Here is a 16,811-nt window from a genome sequence, read left to right as displayed (position 1 = left end):
ATGGTGAAGATTAAACAGGTGTGGAAAGATCTCTAGCAAGGGCACCCTGGCCAGCAAATCTCCTTCCCATAAAGGAGGCAGGATGCCAAGCTAAATGCCACACCCAGCAGGGAATGCCAGTGGCCACTGTTGGAATAGCCTGGAGAAGTTTGAAAAGGACTTTGTTGGCCAAGCAGAGGAAAAACAAGGACTCACATATATCGCTAGGGGAAATATAAACCATTATAACCTCTATCACGGTCAATTTGGCATCACCCTTTAAATTTAAAATGTCTGAAGCCTTTTGACCCTGTCGCTGGGACTTCTAGCCCTCTCCCCTACAGGAATACTATTCATTCTGGAGATGAAATGATGTGCGCCCAGGGCTGTTCATCACTTTTTTTTTTTTTTTTTAATGAGAGAAATGTTGAAAGCAAACTTAATTTCCATCGTCAGAAAACTGGATGGGTAAATAATGGCGTGGCCAGAGAATAAAACACAGTACTCTAGATGCAGGCATGGGGACAATCTTCAGCACACAGTGAGAGATGGAAGGGTCATGGTAGATGTAAAGTGTCAGGTGATTAATAGGGTATCAAATACGATACACTAAAAATACCCTGCAAGATACCCACGTGCTTATGTCTGAGTTATGAAAGAGGTGGTAAAGGATCATGAGAAGTTTGTTTGTTTATTGGTTGGGATCAAATCCAGGGCCTTATATGTACTGAGCAAGTGTTTTTACCACTGAGCTATCTCCCCAGACTATAGTTTAAAAATCTTTTAAAAACAATTTCTACACTCTTTTTAGTTTTAGATACAAATAGATTCAGATGGAGCTACGGGTTCAACACAACCCCTATCAAAATGCCAGCTACTTTTTCTTTCTCTCTCTTTCTTTCCTTCTTTCTTTCTTTTGTTTTTTTGCACAAATTAATTTTAAAATTCAGATGTAAGCGCAAGGCACACACATTATCAAAATAACCTTGAAAAGATACAAGTAGAAGAACTTGTGCTTCCTGTTAGTAAGTAAATGGTGAGGGATAGAAACCCTATAATCAAACTACTTCATTTCTTTTATAGGTGTTTATGAACGAGGCAAATCGCTCCACTCTCCCATGCCCCAGTTTCTTCTCACTTAAATAGAAATCACTGTGGTATTTATTTCATTGGTTTGTTGTGAGAGTCAAATGAGTGAATTCCCGCCGAGTACTTACAACTGTAGCTGGCCTTAAGTCACCATCTGAAAAACATAGGCATTGTGATTACTCCCTCATTTTATTTCTACACATTTAAAACACCTAGTCTTACTAATAGTTTGCTTTAAAAATTTAAAATTTGCCTTTTAGTTTTCTGCTTGGTTTTAATTGATGTTTCTGCAGGTCTTATCTCCTCCGTTTGTCGTGTTTTGTAGCTAGAGTCTTCTATTGAATGCTTAGATAGCTCACTGTAAACCGTTGTTCTTTTCTGGTAAATGCGTTCATTAGAAAAGTATGGTTTCCTGCCAGTATTGCTTTAGCAACAGCCAACACTTTTTTTTTGTATGTAGTATGCTGTTATTTTCATTGTCTTTCAGTTCTAGCACTTACATCTCTGTCAATACCTTTTAACCTATCAATTATTGGGGAATTTTGTTTCTCTCTTTTGTTGTTGTTGCTGTTTAAATATTATGTTCTATCTCTTTTTAGAGATTTTTCTTCTTTTCATGGTGCTTCTGCAGGTGTGTGCTTTGTGCATGTGTGCATGAGCATGTGAACCTGTGTGTGTGTGTGTGTGTGTGTGAGTGTGTGTGTGTGTGTGTGTGAGTGTGTGAGTGTGTGTGTGTGTGTGTGAGTGTGTGAGTGTGTGTGTGTGTGTGTGTGTGTGAGTGTGTGTGTGTGTGTGAGTGGATGTATGTCTCATTTCTGTTAGTGCCCGAAGAGACCAGAAGAGGATGTCAGATTCCTTGGAACGTGTTGTAAACTGGTCATGAGCTGCCTGACTGAATTTGGTCCTCCGTATGAGCAGTAGATACTGCTGAGCAATCTCTCCTGTCTGCTCCATCTTTTATAAAAGTGAGGAGGGAGAAAGGGGAAGGAGGACAGAATGAGAAAGGGAGATGAGTTGTTCCTTCTTTTCTAAACCGCTGCTCAACTCAGATTTCATGTCTGCAAACAAGGAAGAGGTGTATAGTATGTCCAAGGCACAGGAGGGTGTTTGCCACCTTCTGCTATGCTGTATCTGGACTTACTTAGATCCATTCCTGCCAGAATATCAGTACTCAGAAGGTGGGGCTTTGCTGACTGTTCTGTGCACTGCCCTCATCCTGGCATCCGGAGTAAACACACCAAAGAGAAACAATGCTTGCAAAAACTATCATTTAAGTAAACACCAGCAAAGCAAAGCCTGGATGAAGTTCCATGATTCCTCCATGAGTGAAGTCATACGAGAGTGTCACAATGGTGAGCACGGGGTGGTTGCTATTACCTCATGATTACTATCTGGCAGGAGCGCTTGAGAGCAGGCTGTGTTTAAGATGGTAATTATTAATGACAGGGTTGCTAGGCATGCTAGCCAAAGTGACATGCAGGCATTCATGGAGTTTCTTGTTCGTTAACCTTAACACACACCAAAACACACACATCAGAACACACACACACACACACACACACACACACACACACCAGTTTGGGCCTTTTATCTTCTACTTAAATCATTCTTTTGGCATGTATTAGTTCTTCTTCAGTGTTGACTGAAATACTATTGTTTTCTAATGTCTTTATTGTTTCAAATGCAGAGCCACTGAAGCACAGGATTGGTTGTAAATCAGTTCAGAGGTTCCAGTTGGGAAAAACTCAGTGAAGAAACTGGACCTGTTTGATTACAATGGCCTCATGAATGCCTGGTTTAGGCTCTCTAGCCTACTTGCAGACTGGGAAGGTCTGTCTGCACCGTCTAGGCAGTCACTGGCTCAGAGGGGGAAGAAACGGTGTCTCATAAAGCAAGGTCGTACCTTCTTCAGTCCTTTCTCAGCCTCCTAGGGTCTCAGTAGACACATTACCCCCAGCTGCTTAACACAAATCATCGTAGTAACCTGTACTGACCACTCAACCTCTCAGCTTCAGGATTTGTTTTAGCGCAGGTTGGCCCATGTCAGGCTTGTTGAGTATAACAGAGGGTCCATCTTTTTTTTTTTTTTTTAAGTCGAAGTATGCATAGTAGAGGGTGTACGGCGTCTTGCTGGGAAATAATTTTTACAACTTAAATTCTTAATGTTAAGGATTCCCACTTAAGTCCATTCCTGTCCAGTGGTCCTTTTGGTAACAATTCTGGGAAAAAAAAAAAAAAGATGGCAGGCTTTCTTCTTTGGTCTCCAGCTCCATATGTAGATACAGTCTTCACGTCCCCTTTTTGGAAGCTGTTGTTGTTTACTGAGCAGAATGGTCCTCTGTACTGAGATGCGGACTTGCTTCTCTGAACTGAACTTTCCATGGAAATTGTCCAGCGCTTCTCCGATTCTCAGGCGCTTTATCTGACAGTCTTTCTTCCTGCAGATAATGGCTGGCAGCAACCCACAGTGCAGAGGTTATATGCTGCACTTCTGAAAAGGCCTTGAATGGAGCCATTGTGCCCCTGAGACGGTCCTGCATGCTTGACTGAACAGAGAGCGGGGTGTAAAAAAAGGCACCTTGTACGCAAGTGTTGGCGAGGTTGAGGAGTGAATTAAGATCTCCAGAAAGTCTGGGCAGTGCTGTTCAGAGGGAGCAATGAGCCCTCTGGAAGCACTGTTAGCTCAGACATTCCAATGCGGTGAGGCAGCCTCAGGGACTAGGCTCCCTCCAGTGGCATTTATGGAGGGAGTGAGCAGGGGAACATTGGTCAGGATACTCTCTTTGCAAAGATTTGGTAAAGGTACCCTTTGTATTCGGTGGTGCCTGCAGGTCATCAGACTTGGGTGATCAGCTTTCTACTTATGGGACCTACATTTGTCTTGGATCTCAGTAGTGCACTGGCTTGGCTGGAGGGTTTGATGTTTTTGCCTCTCTAGCCACCAACTTTGCGGCAATCTGATTCCCACATCAAATTTAAAAGAAAGAACAACCAACCACAAGTTTGGAGGTACCAGGTGATGATGGTATCTGGATGAGTAGACCCACTAAATGAACTATACAGACCACAGGGTAATGGCATGCTAAATAAAAGCCCGATCGGTTCATCTACCAGGAAGGTACTTGCTGACCTCTCTACTTAGTTACCCAAGTCGATGGTTGGGGTAAATGACCATTTGTTTGTTGGTGGTCCAAAACTAAAAGTCCGACACTTAACGCACCAAAAATGTCCCCCCAAAGCCTTCTGCTAAGCCCTTCCTGAACCAGCTTTAGTGGGAAGCAACAACATTAGTTTTCATTAAAATCCTAGTGGTAAGAAAACAGCCAAACAGTATAAGGAGAGGGCTGGCAGATTTTTCTTATGGGCAGAATTCTTTGGCTGTCTTGTGCATTCTTGTTCCAGTCTCTCCTGTGCTCTAGAGGCTCCAAGGAGGGGAGATCTCATTTAAGAAGGACCTAAACTGAGCAAGAGCAGAACTTATGGGAAGCAACCATCGTGGCCATGATCCAGAGAGCCCAGCGAAGTTACAGGTAGATATGGGGGAGGGTGGGGGGCTGGACACACCCCTGTTGTGTGTCTCATACTGGCTAGGGCATGGTGACCTTTTCACAAGATGGTTAGTATGGAGATATTGAAGATTTCTGCATTAATTAAAGTTGTGGAGGAGAAAGACTATGGCTGTGGTGTGGAGGGTTGATGTGGTTCAAGGAAAAGACAAACTTGAGATGCGGGCCCGAAAGAATTGGTTCTGGTTGAACGTGGGAGATGGTGTCAGGCCTAGGGTATCTGTAAAACAGGCAGGTAACAAAGTTTGAGAGAAGGCACGGGTTTAGGTAAACGGGAGGAGGTTTGGTTTCTCTCCAGGTCTCTGGCTCTCCTAACTGCAGACAGGGCATAAAACTTTTGCCAGTAGCCAAGGACGCTCTATGCAAAGCCGGCAGTTTCTGGCAGCTGTGAAAATCTCTAGATCGGCTTCGAAAAACCAAACAGGCACGGTTGGCTTTTTTAGAGGTCACAGGCATGGGTAGTCACACACACACACACACACACACACACACACACACACACACACACACACACACACACACAAAGAGGGGTGGCTTGGGCACAAAGATAGCGTTCTCGCGAAATGAATGGATGAGTGCAGAGTGGCGGGAGTCTTGCTGCTGACACCCTCTAGAGTAATTTCGGTGAAGTCACTTAGTGACCTCGGGACCTCAGTTTTCTAATCTGTCACCCAGGGACGGTCAGGAGGGGAGGAAGTGAGAAAAGACCTCTTGCACCCGAGGTGTGCAGAATTCCCGCTCTCCCTGGAGCAAGGTGATCCATCGCAGCTGTAGCCGGCTCCCTCCTGGACCTGAGACGGAGTGGCTCTTGGGCTCCTTGGCCAGGGGGGAGGGGAGACTGGCTGGCGGTGGTCGCCGGGACTGCTGGGGTGGGGTGTCAGGGTGGTGGGGGCGGGCCCCATCCAGCCGAGTCGGGGGCGGGCCAGGCACTAGCCGCTCCCCCGGTCGCCTGGCGGCCCGCGGTGGCGCTCGCGGCCTCTCACCCCACGGGCAAGTTCTGGGAAAGCCCGGCCCAGGGCGGGGGCCCGCGCCGCCCCGCTCCGCTCGGCCCCGGGCAGCGCGCACTGCTGGGGCAAGGGCCGCGCGGGCTGCGCCCGGAGCGCGGGCGGGCGGCGGGGGCGGCGGGCTGGAGCAGTGGACGGCGGCTGCGCTCCCCGCTGTGCTCCCGGGCACTTGCCGGGCTCCTGCTCGCTCCTGGGAATCGGCTGTGGCGCTGACACTCTAGCCAGGACTCTCTACGGCTCTGGGGACTCACGCGCGTGGACCGGGTCCCCAGGGACGCGGCACTCCGGCTCCGCCGCACGACTGGCTGGAGATCTAAGGTGAGCCTGCGACTCTGTCGCTTGGTCCCTGAGGACCGCAGATCTGGAGAGCTGGGTTGGGTGTTCTCCGGATTGGCGTCGCTCCCGGGTAGCAGCCTGTGTTCGCGTACCTGGTGACCCAGCCAGAGACTCCCGCCTCCCAGGGACAGCCGGGACAGTCATCGCTTGGGGAATGCGAGGCTGGAGGTCACCCGGTTACCCTGGCCTCGGCTCACCCATTTCATGCTTTGTGTGTATGTGTGTGCGCGCGTGTGTGTTGGAAGTGGTCAGCACAAAGCAAAGTAGAAGTCCCCTTTTCAGCAACGCATTTCAATGAAAGTTGTCAGACATTGTTTCCGGAGAGATTTATCTGCAGAATCTTAATAAATACATACAGTTCAGGACCTGTCACACTCTAACTGATGATTTCGAGAAGGGCTATACTTTTTCTTTAAAGTCCTTCTGAATAACACAGATCCACAATTCTTTGGCCATGGTCCGTGTTCCGAGCACAGTGTAAATATGCCCCCCCCCACCTTTCATTTAAGCCGTGGCACACTTGGTTCAATTGACTAAATCAATCTGTATGGGAAATATTTGTCATTAAATGGTTTTGGTGCATTCAAAAGAAAAGCTCTCTGAATAACTAGAGTCGACTTCGCTAAAAACTTTTTTTGGACGTAGTTCATGATTTCATCAGCATTAGTGGGGTTTCACAACTTTAATGTAGACACCCCCCGTAGGGGCAGGGTGATGCCAAGGTCACAGAATAGGCACAGCTATAGCCAGGAACATGGAAACCCAGAAAAGCCAGTCTTGGGAAGTGGTTGCAGGTGGTTCCCTACTCAGCCTCCCCGCTGCTAGTGCAGGAGGAGCCCACCATCCCTCAGTTACTATACACAACTGTAGTTTTTCGGAACCGTGCTCCACAAGATGCTCTAGAACAAAGGTTCTCAACCTGTGGCTCACGACCATAGGGGTGCCCAATACTGTCAGAAAGCACAGAGCTTCACAACACAACTCACAACAGTGGCGAAATTACAGTTTTGAATCAGCCCCAAAAATGATTTTATGATTCACATTGAATAAAGGGTTGCAGCATTAGGAAGACTGACAACACATTGTAGGCTATGTTTTCTTCTTCCTCACTGACTTTCACCAGCCTCCCCAGTGGCGGTTCGAGACGCTAACCACTCTCCCGTTTGTTGACCCCGCCTCAAACGGCCAGCATCCTCCCCTCTGCTTTGATTGACGTAGCCTTTTACCCCAGTGGATCTGTGCGATTTATGCAGACAGCACATTTTCCTCACCCACGGTATTTGCTGAAACTTTCCCGGCCCGATCCCTGCACCTTGAAGGCTCTCTGGAAATAACTGTGGGCAGACATGAAACGTTAAGACTTTGGTTCGTACAAAGTAAAGCTCCATTTTAGAGGAATTAATGCAGCCACAAGGATTTACGGAAGCATTTACCATCCGTACATCCTTCACTTACAGCCCTCAGGGGGAATTTGCTCTCTGCTTAGGAGTGCCTCCTGGTCATCTTTGGCTTCAGACCAGGTAAAAGGTGAGATTAAGCTGGAGGGACATTCTTCCCTGGTCTTTCTAGTAAGACAAGCTCCTGGATGTGTTCCAGTTTGGCTTTTGTCATAAAAATTTTATACCTAAGCAATCGGAGTGAAGCTAGAGTCTAATGAAGGTGGATAGTTTTCTTTTTCTTGGTCACACGTTTTTTTATACTGGATGGTGTGTGCAGTTTGTTACAACCATGAAATGGATAAAGGAAACTCGAAAGGGACTGGACACACTGAGAGGTTTTGTAAGTAGAGGGGACATTTTCATAAAGCATGGCTGTCCTGTAGGGATGTGTGTGTTTGTGTGTGTGTTGGCAGTCCCTGCCTGCCACAAGCAGCCTGCCCAGGACAATTGCTTCCATCCTGGCTCTTACACTTTTCTTGGGGGCTACTTGACAAGTGATGGAAGCTATGGATGGGACTTAGAAGACGGTGTAGCTTCCTGAACCTTGGGTGGGGAAGATGGGGGCTGTGGATGGATGGGACAGGGAATGGAAAAAGAGGAATGATACATCAAAGCGTACCAGCTGTGGGGTCTGGCAAGGAAGTTAAACTCTTCCTTATCCCCTTGGCTTCCTGGATGAAAAACTCAGGCTTGTTAATTCAATGTTAATTTGGCTGAGTTATGGCTTAAGTAGGTTTTCATGGGCCAGATTGGGAGCACGACTCTCTCTGACTATACTGTCAATATGGTAGCCACTAGGCACACATGGTGAAGTTTAAATGAGCTAAAAATAAATGAAATTCACCCCATCTAAGTGCTTGGATGCTACATGTGGCTAATGGACAGCGCAAATACGGGGCACTGCCACCATCTCAGAAACGCCTGCCCTAAAGAATTGTTTCCACAGTTAATCTCCAAAGGGAACTCATTTGCAAATGAAATTTAATGGTAAATTTAAAGTTTCTCGTTTATAATCCCCTATGTTGATGGAGAAAACACTAGACAGCATGCCAAGCACTGTTAGCTTATTCCTTTCTTATGACGTAGGGCAGAAGTGCTAGAGATCTGATCCCTTCCCTGTATCCTTCCATGGATTTATAGGTTTGGCAACAAAACGTGGTCTGGCCTTATGTGACTTTGCAATAGTCTCTCTTCTTCTTAGTAACAACTTCACACATCTTTACTTCATAAATAATGGACAGTGGAGTTATATAATTATGTACTGGGCACATGTACCCCTAATTCAACGGGTCTCAACCTGTGGATTGTGCCCCTTTGGAAAAGCCCTGCCTCCAAAAATAGTTACATTGCTATTTATTACAGTAGCAGAATTATAGTAATGAAAGTAGCAACAGAAATAATTTTATGGGTAGGGGTCATCACAACCCGAAGAACTGAATTAAAGCCTTAGGAAGGTTGAGAACCACCGCCCTAGGTGAATACCATCAAAATGACCTCTACACGGTGGCTATTTTCTCAGTCTCAACTGAGGAGTATAAACTGCTACTATTCAGTCCATTCTGATAATGATGAAATAGAAGGAGCAGGAAGGAATGTATACTGAGTCACAGCCTAGACTCAATCAAAGCAAGCGGTCTCCAGACCCATTCCCGCTGTGCTGTCCTGTGCCTGCCTTTGAGCTAACACATGCAACTGGGTGTAGCTTAATAAATTTAAGTCAGCTCACTGGGAAGTTTCAGATAAGGCTGTTTAGCAGTTGAGGTTTGAAAGCTTTGACTACTCAAGCCATCCCATCAGGCATGCGTAGCAATTGTGTGGTTTGTCCCTTCTCTCCATCTGACAGCTATTCTTGAATTGTAGCCACTGGCTAGGTGGGAACTGAGGAGAGGTCATTTGTCGTGGGTAGCAGAGACACCACTGGACCGTGTTGATTCCTGCAGCACGTGGGGGCTTGCATATTCATAACTGCCACGGTGGAGTGGATGGCTGAGTCTTAGTGTAAAGCAAACTTACTGATGACAGGACCGGTTTGCTGGCCCACCGGGGCCTCCAGGGTCAGCTCCACCTAACTCAATAGGACTTCTTTCCAGGAATTCACACAAATTCTTTCTTTAAGGTCAGATGGAGCAGCGGGGTTATTCTAGTTAGAGATAGGAGTGGATTTCTTATACCTCCTTACGCTCCTGAAATCTCAGGTCTGTGTGGTTCCTTCTTGGATTTTTGGTAAGCATGTCTTTTCTTTTGCATTCAAGGATGTGTTCTCAGTGCTCTGCTATCTGTGTGTTTATTTATCCCAGGACCCTGCAGGATCCTGTCTCAAGGCAGGGAACACAGGTACCTCTTGAAGTCCCCTGATGCTCTGTGTCTTCTCCCAACCAGTTATCATGGTTGAAAGAATAGGTTCAGACACCCCTTTGATCAAAGGCAGAGACTTCGTACCCAAGCACACCTGGGTACTTAAATCTTGCCCCCAGCCAGTTCTATAATCCTGTTTTGTAAGGTAATAAAAGTAACCTCTCAGGGTTGTACTGAGGCATGAGTAAGATGATTCGCCTCAAGCACTTTGCAGAGGCCTTCACGTTTACCACTTAACAAGTTAGCTATTAGCATCATGGTTTCTGGGCTGTGAAGGTCTGTAGTTTGGGGTTTGGGAGGTACATGTGGGAGGTTGAAGATGTTCAAGGGTGGGGGCTGGAGAGATGGCTCAGTGGTTAAGAGCACTAGCTGCTCTTCCAGAGGTCCTGAGTTCAATTTCCAGCAACCACATGGTGGCTCACAACCATCTGTAATGGGATTTGATTCCTTCTTCTGGTGTGTCTGAAGAGAGTGACAGTGTACTCATACATAAAATAAACAAATAAACATTTTTTTAAAAGGATGTTCAAGGGTTAGTCCCTGGACTTTACATGACCAAATAGACCCTGCAGATGTGTTTAAAGTAAGACATGATTATGGGTTTATGTTTGGGTTACAACCCCTCTAAAAGGGAGATGGATGGCCTTTATTTATAGAGAGGGGTGTTTTACATAATGTAAAAAGAGGTAAAGGATGCAGGCAGAGAGATGGTAACACATTGTCGAAGCTCATGAGGGGCTTTGAGTTTAATCCCAGTCTGAAGGGTGGAGAAAAGGCAAGAAAACGAATTCTTCTCTAGAATCTGCTGAAGGAACCAGTCTGGAAGCCAGCCCATCAGAGACTTTCGACCTCCAGGGCTCTACAGTAATAATTGTATTATTTAAACAGTCAACATGTAGTATCACAGCCGCTTAGGAAGCAGAGCGCAACGTGGAAGAGAAAATGGAGCAGACAGAATTGGGAAGCACTAAGGATAAGTCTTGCTCAGGCTCCCACAGCTATTGCAGGCTCAGCTGTGTAGTGAGACCAAGTCTCTCCTTGCTCTTCCCTGGGAGCCCACAGACCCCAAAGCAGGCACTTCTGCAGAGCCTGAGGCCTTCGCTCTTGAATGCTGTGCCTCTGTGAGGAAGGGAGAGGCAGTGTTTGATTTGGGGAGAAGGGCAATGTAGCTGGTTTTTGTTATCCCTTCAGACACTGATTTTTGAAGTCCCATTAAGTTCCTGTCATTCCTCTGTCACTGTGCTCGGCAGCTCCAGCCTGAGGAACAGGCTGGGTGAGTAGAGGCATACACCCTTCTCCTACCTCTGTTCCTGCTGAACCTTCCTCCTCACCTCTGATGCTGGCCCTGGCACCCCTGAAGGCTCTGCTGGCCCACCTCTGCCTGTTTATTGGATTTGCCTATTCAGAACTCTCCCTTCAGCCTGGAATTCCACCTCCCTTGGCCTCTCTGCTCCTCAGAGGAGCTGTTTAGTGTCAGGGTGTGGACCAGGGTCTCTTAGGTCTTTGGTGATAGTCTGTAGGAGTATTTTTGTCTTTTCTTTTGATTTTTGTTGGTGTTCTGCCAGGCTTCTTTCGACTCTCAAACACCTTAATTCTGGGGGATAATTATTTGGACCAGGGTTTTGCTGTTGTTGTTTGTCTGTTTTAACAGCATCCTAGGAGTGTTTGAAACCTCAGTCTGGTGAGTGCCGTACTGGCCATGGAGACCTGTGTCTCTTAGGTGATCCTTTGGGTACTTGCTTTATATGTTGGGCTCTGCCTTATGTTTTTTGTGAAAGGAGAATGTGTGTGTGTGTGTGTGTGTGTGTGTGTGTGTGTGTGTGTGTTTGCATCCTAAGTAAAAATATAATATGGATGATCCTCAGATTTAGGTGTGAAAGAAATACAACTTTGATTTTTCCTTATTCCGTTCTATACATTTAGGTTCCAGAGGAAAGTTGCTTGGACCGTTTCTATCCTGGCTCCCTCAAATATGTGGCTTAAATGCCCGAGTGTACACATCACAGAGGGATAGTGTTACTTATGTAACAGGTTGTGAAATTGAATGGGTAATTTGTATAAAGTATTGAAAACACCACCTAATTAATATAAAGGAAGAATTCAACACGGATTAGCTAGCATGAGCTCTTGTAGACCCATTGGTATGGCAGAATTTAACTTCTCTTTACCACAGTGATACTGCACTGTTCCTATGGGCTTACCTGAGGTCTCTGAGGTCTCATGGTCTTCTGCCCAGAAGCATAGTGGCTGCTCCTTGTAGAGGTTGCAGGTCTTTCTTCAAACCCCTCCAGCAAAGGCTTACAAGCATCCTTCCCACACCCACCCAGATGGTGGATTCCCTTCGTTGAGTTCAGGAGCACTAGGGTAAGAGCAAAGGACCTGGAAAAACAATCCAGAGTAGCTAGTCTTCATAGAGCTGATAAAGCTGAGCAGTTAGTGCCAGCCAGATTCACTATTAGTATGCCTAAGACTAAGTGTATTGCTCCGCTTGGTGGTGAGGCTGCTGTGGCCAGAGCCTCCACCACACACCACTCACAGAAACTGTGAAAGGCCTCTTTTGGGGGGAGTGTCTATGGGTGCACCCTCATCCAGAAATCAGCTGGCAACTGTGTATTTTTATTTCTTGGTAGGAGCAACTAGCGACATGGTAATATTTAAACAGTGTGGGTTCTTTACTCAGAATTAAAAGAGGCAGAAGCAAGGAGAGACTCTGTTTTGATGACTTCATTGTAAGTTTAAACTATATAATATTACTGCGTGTGGAAAAATCCAGGGAGTGGAAAGAAAATCATTTGGGAAAAACACATGTGACCCAGTGCATGCTATACACGTCTGGGATTAAAATATCATATAACGTGTTTTAATTTGGGTATCACCAGAGTTGTTTCAAATGCTGCCGATTCTAAAGAAAGTGTCCATTCATTTGCTGTTCTGCAAAACAAGACCAGACTTCATCGTTGATCATCTTTTCACCAGGGAAACGCTTGCTGGGGAGAACTGTAGGGTTCCCGCTAGGCCAGCCTCTTTTCTCAACCTCTGGGAGGTGGATAATATTCACGGAAGTTAAGACTCTTGGCATGAAATTTTGTCTCCACTTCTTCACCCACAGAGACAGGATGAATTCAGAGGTCAGGGCAGAGTCTGAGTTCTTTGTTAGCTGCTGGGGACTGAGCTGATTCGATGATCAGCAGGCTGGGTTGGTTCCCGAGTCTTCCTGGCTTACAGGGCTTGAGGTTTTCTCTTTTAGTTGTGGCTTGGGCATGATATTAAAATTCACAGTGGTAGAGATTAGTAAAACTAGAAGTACAGTGTAGGGGAATGCCAGGGTGGTGAGGTGGGAGGGGGAGCATCTTCATAGAAGCAGGGGGAGGGGAAGGAGAGAGGGGGAAAAGGGGAGAACATTTGAAATGTAAATACATAAATATCCAATAAACACACACACACACACACACACACACACTGCTCCATTATGATTTGAATCTCAGGGCTGAGGAGACAGCTTAGGGACAGGGTGCTATGCATAGCTTGAGGCCATGGGTTCGATCCCTAGTACCATGACAGACAGAGGCTGGTGTCAGTGCTCAGAACTTCCAGAATCTGCACGGAATGCTGCGTATGTGCAAGAAGCTTTCCAGTGATGCACTTCTGGAGGTTCATGCAGCAGCAGCATTCTTGTGTGCTCTCCAGTGACACCTCTTGACCAGAGCTGGCTGAGGATGACCAGGGACTCTCCAGTGTCAAGTCATAGGATGGCCGGCAACAGGTGAAGTCTGCTCATATCCCAGACAGGCAAACCCAGATCAAATTAGTTACAGAGGACGAGGAGTGTGCTTATTTCTAGCCGTGTTGTGTATCACCCCAGCAATCGTGTCTTAAAGTACATCACCTGTTTAAGAGGCAGAATGATCTTTCATGCAAACGCCATTTTAACAGTTACAGTTCCGTGTATTATCTTTGTGTGCATATGGGGCATGGGGGTGGGCTATGGATGCCCGTCTGTGCCCATGAGCTACATGTCGATGCTGGGTGCCTTCCTCACTTCCTAGCCTCCTTACTTTTGAGACGGTCTCTTACTGAACCTGGAGCTCACAGAATTCGCTTGGCTGGCTGACCTTCTGTCTGTCTCCCCAGTTCTGGGATTACATACACGTGACACATTTTTAGGTTGGTTCTCTCCTTCCGTTCCTCCTTTCCTCCTTTTCTCCCTCCTTCCCTCTCTCCCTCCTTCCCTCCCTCCCTCCCTCCCTCCTTCCCTCCCTCCCTTCCTTCCTGGGGATGGAGCCAGGGCCTTACATATACACTGCCATGGATCACTTTCCCTCACAATTATTATTATTATTATTATTATTTTTTTTATTTTAGTACTTATCTTCCTAAGTAGCCCAGGCTGCCCTTGGTCTTAAACAATTCTCCTGCCTCAGCATTTCAGACTATGAGATGCATACTACCATGTTTAGCGTCTAATTCTCTCTTTAGTGTATGAAGTCCTAGAGGCAAAAATGAATGGTTCAAAAGGTATTTTAAAAAGATACTCTCAGTAGGTGTTAAAAGGCTGCCCCCAAACTGTCATAACCAAGAATACGATTCAGGCCTGACGTCATAGGTGCTCAAGTGCTCATGGTAGGATGGTTGCTTAAAGCCAGGTGCTTGCAGCCAACCTGGACAACGTGCTGAGACCCCCACATCAAAAGAAATAAAATGGTATCGATTTGCAACTCTATTCCTAATGTATTACTGTGTCCTTTCCAAGTGATGTTTCAGCAACAGGTTCCAGTTTGTGGGAATCTCTCTTATTTTTATCCTTTGTCAAAACTTGATATTTTATAATCTTGAAAGTGCATTTCTCTAGTAGTAATGAAAACTGTTTTTATCTATCCTATTATCAGTTTTCTTTTCTTAATTAATTTATTTAATCACTTAATGATGTTTTTTTTTTGCTCTGTGTCTTTGATCTTCTTTTTCTTTCCCTCCCTCAATCTCTCCCCCTACAACCATCATGTGTTTAGTGGGTATATTCCTGTGTTTCTCATTTCCAATAGGCATTTTTTGATTATTGAATATCTTATGTTTAAAAGATGGCTAATTTGGGAAATAAAAGTACAATAAGGAAAAGGATGAAAAGATACCTATAATTGTATATTAACATTACAGACATTCAGCATTTGGTTTTCTTTAGTGCTTCTTTTTCTCGTTGGGCTAATGCTGCTGCATGCTGTAGTGTACATCTTTACTGAACATCATCCAACAGTATGAGACAGATCACATTTATCCCATCTGTGTGGCTCTATGAGTAAATACCAATGTAAGAATACATATTTCAGGGCTGGAGAGATGACTCAGGGGTTAAGAGCACTGGCTGCTCTTTCAGAGGACCTGGGTTCAATTCCCTGTACTCACATGGTGTCTCACAATGATGTAACTTCTGTTCTGGGAGATCTGAGGCCTTCATGAGCAGCATGCATACATGCATGTGGTGCACAGACATACATGCAGGCAAAACATCCATACACATAAAAATAAATATATATTAAATCAATAATGCTTGTAGGGGCTGTTTTCAATATAACTAATAAAGATTTTATATTTAAAAGAAAGAATACTGTTTCAAATGCTCATGGTGCTTTATTTTGCTCCTACAATGCTTTAGAATATTTATTATTGTCATTTGTGTGTATGTGTATGTGTGTGTGTGTGTGTGTGTGTGTGTGTGTGCATGTGTGCGTGCATGTGCAGGTCAGAGGACAACTTTGTAGAGTCTGGTCTCTCCGTCCATCTTTATAGGTTTTGGGGATTGAACTCAGGTCACCAGAATTCTTCGGCAAGGCCTCTTTCTAACGAACCATGTCGACAGCCTATGCTAATTTTAATTTACAGCAGACTTTACTTTTTGTATCACCCGGTATCTGTTTCTTGATGATTTTTTTCTTATACTCCTCTCTCAGATACTAATTAAATTAAAATCACATTAAATTCCCCCTCCTCTTTCCTCCCTCTTGTCCCTTCCTTGCATCCCACTCCAGTTCCCTCTAAAGACCATGGTTTCCTTTTATTTGTTATTGATACAGGCGCGCGCACACACACACGCACACACACACACACACACACACACACACACACACACACATTAAAATAAATACTTAGTTAATAATTTTGCATTATTCCTATCTAACCCTGGATGATTCCTAATCACATATATTATATATTTTAAAAGTCAGCTTAGGTCTGAGGCATCTGTCCTTTGATTTTTGAATATTTTTTCATTTGGCTTTGTAATAGCTCCTAATATCTCACAGGGAAAATTCTCTCTTTGTACTTAGTCAAACACTCCGTCGTCCTCCTTGTTTAATATTATAATGAACTTACACTAACTTTGAGGCAGTTCCCAAAATCTTAGAAATTTGTTGAAACACTTGTTGAGATTATAATAAATATATATTAATTCAGAATCTCCCATAGCTGGTTCTTCTGTCCTGGTATGTTTCTTCATTCCTCAAATGTTTTTTATATCTATCATGTAAAGTTTATAGAATTCTTCATGTCAATCCCATCTTCCTTACTTATACTTTTAAAATGTGTTTATGTTTTTCAACTCTAATTTTTACTTTTCTTTATTCTTAAGATTTTCATAAAGGGGCTCAATACAATTTGACATTAAAATTTTTTTTCTCTAAGTCCTTCTACATTCCCCAACATGTCCCTTCATAACTTCTAACATGTCCCTCCACATCTCCAGTATGTCACTCTATACCCTAACATGTCTCTCCATAACCCCAACATGTCCCTCTGTAACCCCAATATGTCCCTCCATACCACTACTATGTCCCTCTTCGAACTTTAAGTCCTCTCTAAATATATTAGTATCCTTTACTTGGCTTAATTTTGTAGTGACTGTCCTCAGTCTTGTAAGTAAAGAATTATGTTATGCCTGAGTTATTACTTCTTTTTTATAAAGATTTCAGTATATCAATATCTGACGGTGAGAACAATGGGCCTCTTTGTGTTATTCCTGAGCTTAAGAAAAATGTCTCTTGTATTTACTAACC

General features: G+C 44.8%; 1 protein-coding gene across 4 annotated transcripts in view; it reads left to right on the top strand.

The window, feature by feature from the left end:
* Positions 1-5,664: 5,664 nt before the first annotated feature.
* Positions 5,665-16,811, top strand: part of PLCE1 (phospholipase C epsilon 1) — a 283,791-nt gene continuing 272,644 nt past the window's right edge. For all 4 annotated transcript variants that reach the window (XM_080913304.1, XM_080913303.1, XM_080913305.1 and 1 more), the window contains exon 1: positions 5,665-5,956. The gene's annotated coding sequence lies outside the window, so the exon portion shown is untranslated. The remainder of the gene's footprint in view (positions 5,957-16,811) is intronic.

Source organism: Micromys minutus (genome assembly GCF_963924665.1).
Source record: "Micromys minutus genome assembly, chromosome: 2".
Classification (NCBI taxonomy): Eukaryota; Metazoa; Chordata; class Mammalia; order Rodentia; family Muridae; genus Micromys; species Micromys minutus.
Note: the sequence above shows the minus strand (reverse complement) of the source record. Positions and strands in the feature narration are given on the sequence as shown.